This window comes from Procambarus clarkii, chromosome 53, assembly GCF_040958095.1.
Source record: "Procambarus clarkii isolate CNS0578487 chromosome 53, FALCON_Pclarkii_2.0, whole genome shotgun sequence".
NCBI lineage: Eukaryota > Metazoa > Arthropoda > Malacostraca > Decapoda > Cambaridae > Procambarus > Procambarus clarkii.
This window is the reverse complement of record NC_091202.1, coordinates 10,464,860-10,480,044: the sequence shown is the minus strand read 5'-3', so window position 1 is coordinate 10,480,044 and position 15,185 is coordinate 10,464,860. Positions and strand designations below refer to the sequence as shown.

The following is a 15,185-nucleotide window of genomic DNA, read 5'->3' as shown; positions in this document are numbered from 1 at the left end:
TCCGCCGGATTGCCTCCTTTATGGACTGGCGTTACTCTTGCTTTTTTGAGGATATCAGGGAAGGTGTGACACTCTATAGATTTGTTGAACAGTAGTGCTATGGGTGGGGCAAGGGCATGGGAGGCTCTCTTGTACACAATGGACGGAATTTCACTGGTGTTCCCTGCCTTGGTTTTTAGAGAGTGTATGATGGACACAACATCTGCCGGGCTGATTGGTGAAAGGAGAAGAGAGTTTGGATAGCTGCCTGAGAGATATGTGTTAATATGTGTCTGAGTCTGTGGGATTTTACTGGCAAGATTAGCACCAACCGATGAAAAGAAACTATTAAATTCATTTGCCATTTCTAAATCAGTTGACGGTATATCCCCATCCTTGTAGAGTTTTATCTGGTTATGTGAGTGTTGCTTAGTTCCTAGGATACTAGAGATAGTTTTTCTGACCAGGGGGAGAAAGATACTGGCAGTATGGGGCGTTAAAGTTTATTGAAGATTAAATTCTGCAGAACATGTAAATGTATAAAGTTCAAATATAAAGTAAGTAATTATATAAAGTTTATATTAAACACGGTTTATATTATAGGCTTATAACAAAGTTGATATTATTAAACTTAATATTGAACATGTAAATATATAAAGTTTCAAAATATATAATTTAAGGACTATATAACGTTTATATTAAAATATATAAAGTAAATATATAAAGTAAGAATTAACAGTAACAATTCCAAGTCCGAGGACTAGATTTAACTTAAAAGGTACACCCGTAGTAAGTATGAGACCTTAGCCTATAGTGACATGGAAACTAATTCTGCAGAAACCTAAAGGTTAACTGGTACTAGAATTAAGGCCGAGTGCAAATGTGTAGTAATTATATAACACTAGGATATAACAGGCAGGACACAAAGAATAACTAATAAGTGAGAGACCACATAACACGTAATGTACCCGGCCAAGAGGCCGTAAAAGACCTAATGGATAAGGAGAAGGGGTGTGACTACAAGTAGGGCTTACTAGCACCTAGACTGGGCAAAGTATTAGCTGCGGACAGCGGGACACTTGGGGACCGGCGCTGCACCCCCCTTCCCACATGCAGTGGGGAGACAATCGGGACAACTGTGCAAAGCATGACGGGGGTACAAAAGCAGGCGCTTGCAAAGGGGAGGGAGGGTGGGGTTTTGCGAGGGCAGCGGCGAGGGCAGGCGGAGTGAGGCAGAGCCCCAGTGTGCGCCCGTATTTATACAGGCCCCAAACTGCCCGCGCAACGCCGCGGGACGCGCTGCGCAATTGTTTCTTTCTCCCCCGCCAGAAAAATCCCCGCTTGCGATCAAGCAGTGACCATTTTCTGACCAGGGGGAGAAAGATACTGGCAGTATGGGGCGTTAAAGTTTATTGAAGATTAAATTCTGCAGAACATGTAAATGTATAAAGTTCAAATATAAAGTAAGTAATTATATAAAGTTTATATTAAACACGGTTTATATTATAGGCTTATAACAAAGTTGATATTATTAAACTTAATATTGAACATGTAAATATATAAAGTTTCAAAATATATAATTTAAGGACTATATAACGTTTATATTAAAATATATAAAGTAAATATATAAAGTAAGAATTAACAGTAACAATTCCAAGTCCGAGGACTAGATTTAACTTAAAAGGTACACCCGTAGTAAGTATGAGACCTTAGCCTATAGTGACATGGAAACTAATTCTGCAGAAACCTAAAGGTTAACTGGTACTAGAATTAAGGCCGAGTGCAAATGTGTAGTAATTATATAACACTAGGATATAACAGGCAGGACACAAAGAATAACTAATAAGTGAGAGACCACATAACACGTAATGTACCCGGCCAAGAGGCCGTAAAAGACCTAATGGATAAGGAGAAGGGGTGTGACTACAAGTAGGGCTTACTAGCACCTAGACTGGGCAAAGTATTAGCTGCGGACAGCGGGACACTTGGGGACCGGCGCTGCACCCCCACCGCAGGCCAGCGGCCGGACCCCCCCCCCCCCCCGAAGGGCGAGTGCCAGCTGGCCGCGTGAGGCACTCAATGTAGCAGAGCAACAACGTCCCGCCTGACGTAGGATGTGAGCACTACTCTTCCGCCTGCCGTCTGCCATTATTTCTGATGTGGCGAGCCCGTCCCGAGACAGCTGGGTGCGGAGCGTAGTCATCTGAGTCAAGCCTAGCGCCGAGAGGGCAGCGCGTAGGATCCTGGAGAAATCTCGCCTGGTGACAGGCGCGCTTGTAGGATCTGTGCTTGTAGGATCCGAAGAGTGTTGATTCCTGACCATGTAAGCGATACCTGGTCCAGTCGGAGCGTGCGTCGATTTTTTTTTTTTTTTTTTTTTTTTGTGGCGTAGCTCACCTCCCCCGAGCTGAAAGATATAAGGCAGTAAGGGTGGGCAGAAGCGGCGTGCAGTGTTATCGTGACAGGCAAGAGCACAGACGAGAGGGAAACCCTAGCTGAATCAATACGGAGACGAAAAAACGGGGGAGGGAGCCCGGCAGCAGGAATTAAGAGAAACCTTAATTAACAATCCTGGATGAATAAAGAGCATCCGAATAATTATAATAATAATTTAGGCCTGACCATGTAAGCGATACCTGGTCCAGTCGGAGCGTGCGTCGATTTTTTGTCGCGTAGCTCACCTCCCCCGAGCTGAAAGATATAAGGCAGTAAGGGTGGGCAGAAGCGGCGTGCAGTGTTATCGTGACAGGCAAGAGCACAGACGAGAGGGAAACCCTAGCTGAATCAATACGGAGACGAAAAAACGGGGGAGGGAGCCCGGCAGCAGGAATTAAGAGAAACCTTAATTAACAATCCTGGATGAATAAAGAGCATCCGAATAATTATACTGTAGCAATGAAGGGGGGCTAACAATTCTAAGAATCTTCCAGCAAACGGAAGGGGGAAGTACCTTTGCTAAGAGCAAAGGTGGGAGAAAACCAGTAGGAGAACAGCAAGGAAGCACAAAGCAACTATAACAGGGTAAGACGAAACACTATAAATCTTGAATATAAACAATACATATACCAAGAACGGGTATAACAACTAAGCAACATATACATAAACAATAAAATGGAATAAGAACCAATTCTTAAAGCCAAATCTATAACATGCTTGTGTCCTAAGCGGATGTAGAATGTGAGCGGGGAACATTACCCTTGGTCTCTATCCCATCTCTGCCTCCAGACGGGTGATTGGGCTGGATAGAAGCCAAGGAGTCTGCCTTAAGTGGCCGCTGAGAGTAGTCTTGTGTTGTCAATGAGCGTCTGCGAGCCGCAGCTAGTACGCCGTGAACTTCGGCAACATCTTTAGAACAGGAGCAAAGTGAAATCGACGGCAGGGAGCTGCCATTCAGTAACTGTAATAAGGATAATAATAAGCATACAATGTCGTAAATAATCGTACAATGAAGACTACAATGTAATATCGTAAATAACCGATGACGGCAAGTGCCGCAGAATGGAAGAAATTAAGAAAGCAACGCCAAACCATAATAGCAATTTATATTTTAATAAAATAATACTGGAATGACAGTGACGGTACGGAATAATATTAATACTGCCATATAGCCCAGCAAATAAAGAGAAGATAATAGTATTAACGTAGGCCCTGGGCGGCTGCATCCCGGCACCGCTGCGTGCGTTGATGGTGATCAGAGGAATATCCGGCTCGCGTTCTCTTCCTCGCCGCAGTAGGGTGTGGAAGGGGGGGGGGGGTTCCGGCTTGTCGTGGCTGCGAATAAAGGGAACAGAAGAAGCCGGCATTGAGCGCCAAGCGGGCAGAGCGCAGTGGAAGGAATAGCGGTTGGAGGTAAGGGCCCCTAACCTAATGATAGATGAGGTAAAATTAAATGGAATACTATTACGTAGTAGGAAACAACAATGGCGAAGGAACAAGAAGAGTAAAATAGCCCAGAAGGCCGGATGGCCAAAGAACGTTAGCGACCGTATGGCCAACAGCATGCTGGCTGCGCTGGCCAACCACAAGCTGGCCGACGTCATGCTAACTGACTGGCTTGAGCTTGCCGAAACGTAGGCCGAATGGCCAGTTTTTTGCATGACACCGTGCACGAGGCCATGCTAAACTTCTCGGTAGCATCCAAATGTACCTTAATGTACTGACGATACGATGAAGAATGGGTGGTCAAATATAATGCACAATAATCAGAATATATAATGAGGGAAACGAGTGTAATAGGACGAAATAACCAGAGGAAAAAAAAATTGTGGGGGGGGGCCCCACCCGAATGCACTGCAACTAGCGTACCTTAGCTGAAAATAACTTAAAGGCAGAGAGGCAAAGCAATAGAATAATACAAATCCTAATTGATAGTCCCTTAATAACAAATTGAACGTGAAACTTAAACAAAGAGTAAATTGCGGGAGAAAAATTTGCCGTAATAAATACAAATCAAATTGCGAGTCCAACAATAACAGATTTAACAGACACGCAGACGTAGGAGGAACCAAGGGGACGTTTCCCACAGGCGAGCCCGCACGGCTGGGGGGGGGGGGGCGGAAATGACAGAGGGCCGAAGAAAAGATAACGTCGCCGAGGCGCGCTGGACGGCACACAACCCGGTCTGAGAAAGGACATAGGCCCAAAAGCGAGAGGCGATAACGTAGAATGGGGTGGAAGAATGCGGAAGTAAGCGGGCGAGACCGAGTAAACAGGGAACCAGGGGGGGGGGGGGGGGGCAACCGATAAGCCGCGGCTCGCGCACCGCTAGCCATACCTAAACATACCTAGACAGGAAGGGGAGAAGCATAAAGGTAGCCCAGCAAAAGACTAGTAATTAGTAATTAGTAACTCTGCAAATAGCACATCCTGGCTGACTTAATAATTTACTTAGTAACACTGCAAATAGCACATCCTGGCTGACTTTACTTAATAATTTACTTAGGAACTCTGCAAATAGCACATCCTGGGTGACTTTACTTAATAATTTACTTAGTAACTCTGCAAATAGCACATCCTGGCTGACTTTACTTAATAATTTACTTAGGAACTCTGCAAACAGCACATCCTGGCTGACTACTTAATAATTACATAGTAACTCTACAAATAGCACATCCTGGCTGACTTTACTTAATAATTTAATTAGTAACTCTGCAAATAGCACATCCTGGCTGACATTACTTAATGACGTAAGGCAAGGAAAATGAACAAACATACTGAACACAGCAACGCAAAAATAAACAAGCGACATGAGCAAAGCATCAACTGTCGGAGTAAATTAAGGTAGGCTGTTTGGGAAATGGTCACTGCTTGATCGCAAGCGGGGATTTTTCTGGCGGGGGAGAAGGAAACAATTGCGCAGCGCGTCCCGCGGCGTTGCGCGGGCAGTTTGGGGCCTGTATAAATACGGGCGCACACTGGGGCTCTGCCTCACTCCGCCTGCCCTCGCCGCTGCCCTCGCAAAACTCACTGCTGCTCAGCGAGTCGTAAACACACAAGTTAGCCCGCTCTACTGTTCTCACAGCATGGACCCTACAACAGTTCCTCGCGACAACGACTCGGAGCGACCCGTTAGGGGCGTCCTGCCCTTCTCAACATTTAAGGTAGTTTTTGTGTTTTGTTGGCGCGCGGGACCAGTGTTTGTGTTGGCGCGTCAGACCAGTGTTTGTCTCTTTGTTGGCGCGCGCGCCCTGAAGCACGCCTGGTGGTTCAGCGTTGGTGACCAAATGCAGGTGCAGTGGTCCTAGAGGGGAAGGTGACCCTCGGTGTTATGGGGCACTGGGTTTTCTCCAGTAGGTGGCTGTTATTTGAACCACACTCGGGAGGAGGCCTGTCCACCCCTACCCTCTCCTTCCCCATCTGCTCAGCCCTGTCCTTAAGCTCCCCACCCAGTCGACGTGAGGTATGCTGTTGGGCGACTTCTGTTATGCCGTTATTTATTATTTACGTTCTTTATATGTCCTTCCTTACAGTCTGACTGTTAGTCAGGGTGTGTTTCCTCACGCTACAATATTTACTGTAATTTTACCTTTGCTTTCGCCCCTAGCTTTAATTTTCTTGGATTTGTATTTTCATAAGTTCCTTAATTTATTAATGAATTTAATGGTGGCAAGCTGCATGTTTCTTTTGCAGGCTTTTCATTCAGGTCTGTTTTAACTTTTGCTTATTGCCTTAAGTTATTAGGTAAAGTCAGCTAGGTTAGGCTAGCTGCCGAGTCACAGGCCTCTGGCCACCTGCTTTAAGTTTAATGGACTAGTTTTTCCATAAGTTTCCTTAACTTATTAACGAATTTATTGCAGTGTCAAGCTCCCTGTTTCTTTGCAGGTTGTACATTTAGTTTTATTTAACTTTAGCTTATTGCCTTTAAGTTATTAGGGAAAGTCAGCTAGGTTAGGCTAGCTGCTGTGTCACAGGCCTCTGGCCCCTAGCTTTGTTTTCATGGACCTGTTTTCCCACAAGTTTCCTTAATTTACTACTGAAATTTATGCAGTGTTAAGCTGCATGTTTCTTTAGCTGGATTTAAATTTAGGTTTGTTTTAACTTCTGGTCATTGCCTTTAAGTTAGTAGGTAAAGTTAGCTAGGTTAGGCAAGCTGCTGTGTCACAGGCCTCTGGCCCCTAGCTTTGTTTTCGTGTACTTGGTTTCCCACAAGTTTCCTTAATTTACTACTGAAATTTATGCAGTGTCAAGCTGCGTGTTTCTTTAGCTGGTTTTACATTTAGGTTGTTTTAACTTTTGGTCATTGCCTATAAGTTATTAGGTAAAGTCAGCTAGGTTATGCTAGCTGCTGTGTCTCAGGCCTCCGGCCTCTAGCTTTAAATTTTCTTGGACTTGTGTTTTCCATAAGTTTCCTTAATTTATTATTAAATTTAATGCAGTGTCAAGCTGCATGTTTTCTTTGCAGGTTTTACACTTAGGTTTGTGTAACTTTGCTTGCCTATAAGTTATTAGGTAAAGTCGGCTAGGTTAGGCTAGCCGCAGTGTCTCAGGCCTCTGGCTCCTAGCTTTGTTTCATGGACTTGTTTTTCCATAACTTTCCTTTATTAATGAATTTTATGCAGTGTCAAGCTGCACGTTTTCTTTAGCTGGTTTTACATTTGTTTGTTTAACTTTTGCTATTGCCTTTAAGTTATTATGTAAAGTCAGCTAGGTTATGCTAGCTGCTGTGTCACAGGCCTCCGGCCTCTAGCTTTAAGTTTTTATGGACTTGTTTTCCATAAGTTTCCTTAATTTATTAATGAATTTTATGCAGTGTCAAGCTGCTAGTTTCTTTGCTGGTTTTACATTCGTTTGTTTAACCTCCGCTTTGCCTTTAAGTTATTATGTAAAGTCAGCTAGGATGTGATAGTTGTTGGGATCGGGCCCTTGCCTCTTGCTTTAAGTTTCTTCTGGCCCTGCATTTTTGTTTAGTTTCCTCAGCAAATGTCCTGCATTTTACATTGCCCTTGCTGCATGTTTTTACTTTACTGGTTTACAATTGTTTAACTTATGCTTCACCTTTAAGTAAAGTCAGCTAGGATGTCCTAGTTGCTGTCTTCGGGCCTCATGCCTCTCCCTTTAAGTTTATCTCGGACTCGTATTGATTAGTTCCATCCGCAATTTATTACTAATTATGCATTGCCTAAGTGCATGTCATTTTACTTACTGTTTTACCTTTATACTTGTTTCCTTGACTTTGTCAAAGTTATTAAGTACTGACGCTAGACAGTACCAGTTTCGTTTACCAGTACCAGTAAACGTTTTTACAGTCGTTTTGTCTGCCCGGTGTAGCCCAGAAGAATCTGCAGCCTCCCGGCTGCTGGCTTATCCAGACATGTGTGGCCTCCCAGGACGCTGGTTATCAGACGTATTGTCTGCTCGGTGTAGCCCGGAATATACTGCGGCCTCCCAGGCCGCTGGTTATCAGACGTATTGTCTGCTCAGTGTAGCCCGGAAGATACTGCTGCTTCCCAGGCCGCTGGTTTATTCAGACGTTTAGTCTGCCCAACGTAGCCAGGAAGCCAGGAAGGTTGACAGCCGCTGCCGTCTTAGCTGACTGCGTTCAGGGGCTGCTCCCAAGCCGACGTCCTTCCTGCGATGAGTTAAGCCGACGTCCTTCCTGCGATGAGTTAAGCCGACGTCCTTCCTGCGATGAGTTAAGCCGACGTCCTTCCTGCGATGAGTTAAGCCGACGTCCTTCCTGCGATGAGTTAAGCCGACGTCCTTCCTGCGATGAGTTAAGCCGACGTCCTTCCTGCGATGAGTTAAGCCGACGTCCTTCCTGCGATGAGTTAAGCCGACGTCCTTCCTGCGATGAGTTAAGCCGACGTCCTTCCTGCGATGAGTTAAGCCGACGTCCTTCCTGCGATGAGTTAAGCCGACGTCCTTCCTGCGATGAGTTAAGCCGACGTCCTTCCTGCGATGAGTTAAGCCGACGTCCTTCCTGCGATGAGTTAAGCCGACGTCCTTCCTGCGATGAGTTAAGCCGACGTCCTTCCTGCGATGAGTTAAGCCGACGTCCTTCCTGCGATGAGTTAAGCCGACGTCCTTCCTGCGATGAGTTAAGCCGACGTCCTTCCTGCGATGAGTTAAGCCGACGTCCTTCCTGCGATGAGTTAAGCCGACGTCCTTCCTGCGATGAGTTAAGCCGACGTCCTTCCTGCGATGAGTTAAGCCGACGTCCTTCCTGCGATGAGTTAAGCCGACGTCCTTCCTGCGATGAGTTAAGCCGACGTCCTTCCTGCGATGAGTTAAGCCGACGTCCTTCCTGCGATGAGTTAAGCCGACGTCCTTCCTGCGATGAGTTAAGCCGACGTCCTTCCTGCGATGAGTTAAGCCGACGTCCTTCCTGCGATGAGTTAAGCCGACGATGTTCTACAGGTATTATATTTATATTGGTCATATAAATACACGGCCTTCCTGGCCGCGGGTTTATCCAGACGTGTTGTCTGCCGGTGTAGCCCGGAATCTACTGCGGCCCCCCAGGCCGCTGGTTTTCTCCAGACGTTTTGTCTGCCCAATGTAGCCACGAAGGTTGGCATAGCCGCTGCCGTCTTCGCTGTCTGCGCTCGGGGGTTCATGTCCAGCCGACGTTCTTCCTGTGGTGAGTTAAGCTGGCGATGTTAGCCAGGTATCTTATTTACATTGGCCATATAAATATGTGGTCTTTCAGGCCGCTGGTTTATCCAGACGTGTTGTCTGCCTGGTAGCCCGGAAGCCACAGTGGGCCCCCCCCCCCAGGCCGCTGGTTTATCCAGACGTTTCATCTGCCGGTGTAGCCCGGAACGTTTCCACAGCCACCGACTGTGGAAACTTACAAGTGTTAATCCCGTTTCTCTAACGAATTATAGTCCAGCTTTATTTTGAGCATACTTTGTTTTGCAATTTATAATTATTTATGTTATAATTGTATTAATTGTAATTATGTTATAATAGCACAGTTTGCCTAGTTTCCTCAGTAGTTACAGTACTTTCGTTTGGCTCTTGCAGTTATTCACGTCGCTTATTTGGTTATATTTGTTATGCATCTCCTCCGTTCCCTTAATGTAATATGGCTATATATCCACACCGATTGTATACCCTTTTTGTACTTGCAGATACCACGTGCCATGCCTTGCCCTATTCATAATTATGTTCTACATCTCGGCGCTAACATGCCTCCTGTTTCAGGTTACCTCGGATTTTCTTTCCCAATCAGCCTCCTTAATTTACTCCGACAGTTGATGCGTTGCTCATGTCGCATGTTTATTTTTGCGTTGCTGTGTCCAGTATGCTTGCCCACTTTTACCCTGCCTTACGTCAAGTAAAGACAGCCAGGATGTGCTATTTGCAGAGTTACCAAGTAATTTATTAAGTAAAGTCAGACAGGCAGTGCTAGTTGCAGAGTTACTAAGTAAATTATTAAGTAAAGTCAGCCAGGATGTGCTATTTGCAGAGTTCCTAAGAATTATTAAGTAAAGTCAGACAGGATGTGCTATTTGCAGTATTCGCGGGCCCTTATTTTAGCTTCACGTCTCCTGGCCCTGCATTTTTGCCTAGTTTCATCGGTAGTTACAGTAGTTTATGCTTAGCTTTGCAGTTTAGTTTCCTCAGTGGTTACAGTATTTACGCTTGGCTCTTGCAGTTTATTCACGTTACTTATCAGGTTATATTTGTTATGCTTTCCCTCCGTTCTCTTAATGTAAAAATGGTTATATATGCACGCCGATTGTATACCCTTATTTTGTACCTGCAGACTTCACGTGCCATGACTTGCCCTATTCAGGTGACCTGGACAGGGGGGTGGCCCCCACGTTGCCTGGGACACGGTACACTCCAGCAGATGGCGGCGTCGAAGCGTCGTCGGGAACGTCGTATATTTAATGATATCCCGTTCTTTGCCTTCCTAAGACAATGTAAATTAAGATTTTATACGCTTATATGGAAGGTTTCTTATTTTGTACTGGCAGACATCTCGCGACATGCCTTGCCCTTCCTCTTAATTACGTTCTACATTTCAGCACTAACATGCCTCCTGCTTTCAGATTACCACGGATTCCTTTTCCCAAACAGCCTACCTTAATTTACTCCGACAGTTGTTGCTTTGTTCATGTCGCATGTTTAATTTTGCGTTGCTGTGTTCAGTATGTTTGTTCTTTTTCCTTGCCTTACGTCATTACGTAAAGTCAGCCAGGATGTGCTATTTGCAGAGTTACTAAATAAATTATTAAGTAAAGTCAGCCAGGATGGGCTATTTGCAGAGTTACTAAGTAAATTATTAAGTAAAGTCAGCCAGGATGTGCTATTTGCAGAGTTACTAAGTAAATTATTAAGTAAAGTCAGCCAGGATGTGCTATTTGCAGAGTTACTAAGTAAATTATTAAGAAGTCAGCCAGGATGTGCTATTTGCAGAGTTACTAAGTAAATTATTAAGTCAGCCAGGATGTGCTATTTGCAGAGTTACTAATTACTAATTACTAGTCTTTGGCTGGGCTACCTTTATGCTTCTCCCCTTCCTGTCTAGGTATGTTTAGGTATGGCTAGCGGTGCGCGAGCCGCGGCTTATCGGTTCCTCCTACGTCTGCGTGTCTGTTAATTTTGTTATTGTTGGACTCGCAATTTGATTTGTATTTATTACGGAAAAATTTTTCTCCCGCAATTTACTCTTTGTTTAAGTTTCACGTTCAATTTGTTATTAAGGGACTATCAATTAGGATTTGTATTAATCTATTGCTTTGCCTCTGTGCCTTTAAGTTATTTTCAGCTAAGGTACGCTAGTTGCAGTGCATTCGGGTGGCCCCCCCCCCCCCCCACAATTTTTTTTTCTCCTCCGGTTATTTCGTCCTATTACACTCGTTTCCCTCATTATATATTCTATTCTGAATTTGTGCATTATATCTGACCACCCATTCTTCATCGTATCGACAGTACATTAAGTTACATTTGGACGCTACCGAGAAGTTTAGCTGGCCTCACGCTCGGTGTCATGCAAAAAACTGGCCATTCGGCCTTCCTTTCGGCAAGCTCAAGCCAGTCAGTTAGCATGACGTCGGCCAGCTTGTGGTTGGCCAGCGCAGCCAGCATGCTGTTGGCCATAGGTCGCTAACGTTCTTTGGCCATCCGGCCTTCTGGGCTATTTTACTCTTCTTGTTCCTTCGCCTTTGTTGTTTCCTACTACGTAATAGTATTCTATTTAATTTTACCTCATCTATCATTAGGTTAGGGGCCCCTTACCTCCAACCGCTATTCCTTCCACTGCGCTCTGCCCGCTTGGCGCTCAATGCCGGTTTCTTCTGTTCCCTTTATTCGCAGCCACGACAAGCCGGAACCCCCCCCCCCCCCCCCTTCACACCCTACTGCGGCGAGGAAGAGAACGCGAGCCGGATATTCCTCTGATCACCATCAACGCACGCAGCGGTGCCGGGATGCAGCCGCCCAGGGCCTACGTTAATACTATTATCTTCTCTTTATTTGCTGGGCTATATGGCAGTATTAATATTACTCCGTACCGTTACTGTCATTCCAGTATTATTTTATTAAAATATAAATTGTTATTATGGTTTGGCGTTGCTTTCTTAATTTCTTCCATTCTGCGGCACTTGCCGTCATCTGTTATTTACGATATTACATTGTATTCTTCATTGTACGATTATTTACGACATTGTATTCTTATTATTATCCTTATTACAGTTACTGAATGGCAGCTCCCTGCCGTCGATTTCACTTTGCTCCTGTTCTAAAGATGTTGCCGAAGTTCACGGCGTACTAGCTGCGGCTCGCAGACGCTCATTGACAACACAAGACTACACTCAGCGGCCACTCAAGGCAGACTCCTTGGCTTCTATCCAGCCCAATCACCCGTCTGGAGGCAGAGATGGGATAGAGACCAAGGGTAATGTTCCCCGCTCACATTCTACATCCGATTAGGACACAAGCATGTTATAGATTTGGCTTTAAGAATTGGTTCTTATTCCATTTTATTGTTTATGTATATGTTGCTTAGTTGTTATACCCTTTCTTGGTATATGTATTGTTTATATTCAAGATTTATAGTGTTTCGTCTTACCCTGTTATAGTTGCTTTGTGCCTCCTTGCTGTTCTACCGGTTTTCTCCCACCTTGGCTCTTAGCAAAGGTACTTCCCCCTTCCGTTTGCTGGAAGATTCTTAGATTTGTTAGCCCCCCTTCATTGCTACAGTATAATTATTCGGATGCTCTTTATTCATCCAGGATTGTTAATTAAGGTTTCTCTTAATTCCTGCTGCCGGGCTCCCTCCCCCGTTTTTCGTCTCCGTATTGATTCAGCTAGGGTTTCCCTCTCGTCTGTGCTCTTGCCTGTCACGATAACACTGCACGCCGCTTCTGCCCACCCTTACTGCCTTATATCTTTCAGCCCGGGGGAGGTGAGCTACGCGACAAAAAATCGACGCACGCTCCGACTGGACCAGGTATCGCTTACATGGTCAGGAATCAACACTCTTCGGATCCTACAAGCACAGATCCTACAAGCGCTCCTGTCACCAGGCGAGATTTCTCCAGGATCCTACGCGCTGCCCTCTCGGCGCTAGGCTTGACTTCAGATGACTACGCCCCGCACCCAGCTGTCTCGGGACGGGCTCGCCACATCAGAAATAATGGCAAACGGCAGGCGGAAGAGTAGTGCCCACCTCCTACGTCAGACGGGACGTTGTTGCTCTGCTACATTGAGTGCCTCACGCGGCCAGCTGGCACTCGCCCTTCGGGGGGGGGGTCCGGCCGCTGGCCTGCGGTGGGGGTGCAGCGCCGGTCCCCAAGTGTCCCGCTGTCCGCAGCTAATACTTTGCCCAGTCTAGGTGCTAGTAAGCCCTACTTGTAGTCACACCCCCTTCTCCTTATCCATTAGGTCTTTTACGGCCTCTTGGCCGGGTACATTACGTGTTATGTGGTCTCTCACTTATTAGTTATTCTTTGTGTCCTGCCTGTTATATCCTAGTGTTATATAATTACTACACATTTGCACTCGGCCTTAATTCTAGTACCAGTTAACCTTTAGGTTTCTGCAGAATTAGTTTCCATGTCACTATAGGCTAAGGTCTCATACTTACTACGGGTGTACCTTTTAAGTTAAATCTAGTCCTCGGACTTGGAATTGTTACTGTTAATTCTTACTTTATATATTTACTTTATATATTTTAATATAAACGTTATATAGTCCTTAAATTATATATTTTGAAACTTTATATATTTACATGTTCAATATTAAGTTTAATAACATCAACTTTGTTATAAGCCTATAATATAAACCGTGTTTAATATAAACTTTATATAATTACTTACTTTATATTTGAACTTTATACATTTACATGTTCTGCAGAATTTAATCTTCAATAAACTTTAACGCCCCATACTGCCAGTATCTTTCTCCCCCTGGTCAGAAAATGGTCACTGCTTGATCGCAAGCGGGGATTTTTCTGGCGGGGGAGAAGGAAACAATTGCGCAGCGCGTCCCGCGGCGTTGCGCGGGCAGTTTGGGGCCTGTATAAATACGGGCGCACACTGGGGCTCTGCCTCACTCCGCCTGCCCTCGCCGCTGCCCTCGCAAAACCCCACCCTCCCCCCCCTTTGCAAGCGGCTGCTTTTGTACCCCCGTCATGCTTTGCACAGTTGTCCCGATTGTCTCCCCACTGCATGTGGGAAGGGGGGTGCAGCGCCGGTCCCCAAGTGTCCCGCTGTCCGCAGCTAATACTTTGCCCAGTCTAGGTGCTAGTAAGCCCTACTTGTAGTCACACCCCCTTCTCCTTATCCATTAGGTCTTTTACGGCCTCTTGGCCGGGTACATTACGTGTTATGTGGTCTCTCACTTATTAGTTATTCTTTGTGTCCTGCCTGTTATATCCTAGTGTTATATAATTACTACACATTTGCACTCGGCCTTAATTCTAGTACCAGTTAACCTTTAGGTTTCTGCAGAATTAGTTTCCATGTCACTATAGGCTAAGGTCTCATACTTACTACGGGTGTACCTTTTAAGTTAAATCTAGTCCTCGGACTTGGAATTGTTACTGTTAATTCTTACTTTATATATTTACTTTATATATTTTAATATAAACGTTATATAGTCCTTAAATTATATATTTTGAAACTTTATATATTTACATGTTCAATATTAAGTTTAATAACATCAACTTTGTTATAAGCCTATAATATAAACCGTGTTTAATATAAACTTTATATAATTACTTACTTTATATTTGAACTTTATACATTTACATGTTCTGCAGAATTTAATCTTCAATAAACTTTAACGCCCCATACTGCCAGTATCTTTCTCCCCCTGGTCAGAAAAAGGAATCCGTGGTAATCTGAAAGCAGGAGGCATGTTAGTGCTGAAATGTAGAACGTAATTAAGAGGAAGGGCAGGGCATGTCGCGAGATGTCTGCCAGTACAAAATAAGAAACCTTCCATATAAGCGTATAAAATCTAATTTACATTGTCTTAGGAAGGCAAAGAACGGGATATCATTACATATACGACGTTCCCGACGACGCTTCGACGCCGCCATCTGCTGGAGTGTACCGTGCCCCAGGCAACGTGGGGGCCACCCCCCTGTCCAGGTCACGTGAATAGGGGCAAGTCATGGCACGTGATGTCTGCAGGTACAAAATAAGGGGATACAATCGGCGTGCATATATAACCATTTTTACATTAAGAGAACGGGGGTGAAGCATAACATAAATAGAACCAAATAAGTAACGTGAATAAACTGCAAGAGC

General features: G+C 44.8%; 2 long non-coding RNA genes across 2 annotated transcripts; one reads left to right on the top strand and one right to left on the bottom strand.

Annotated features, from left to right (window-relative positions):
- Positions 1-468: 468 nt before the first annotated feature.
- LOC138352343 (uncharacterized) lies at positions 469-5,266 on the bottom strand. Its single transcript, XR_011222763.1, has 2 exons — positions 2,616-5,266; positions 469-2,313 (listed from the first exon to the last, which is right to left on the bottom strand). It is a non-coding gene; the product is annotated as an uncharacterized lncRNA (long non-coding RNA).
- An 8-nt stretch (positions 5,267-5,274) lies between these two features.
- LOC138352342 (uncharacterized) lies at positions 5,275-13,079 on the top strand. The gene is made up of 2 exons (XR_011222762.1): positions 5,275-5,579; positions 12,124-13,079. It is a non-coding gene; the product is annotated as an uncharacterized lncRNA (long non-coding RNA).
- The last annotated feature ends 2,106 nt before the right edge of the window (positions 13,080-15,185 follow it).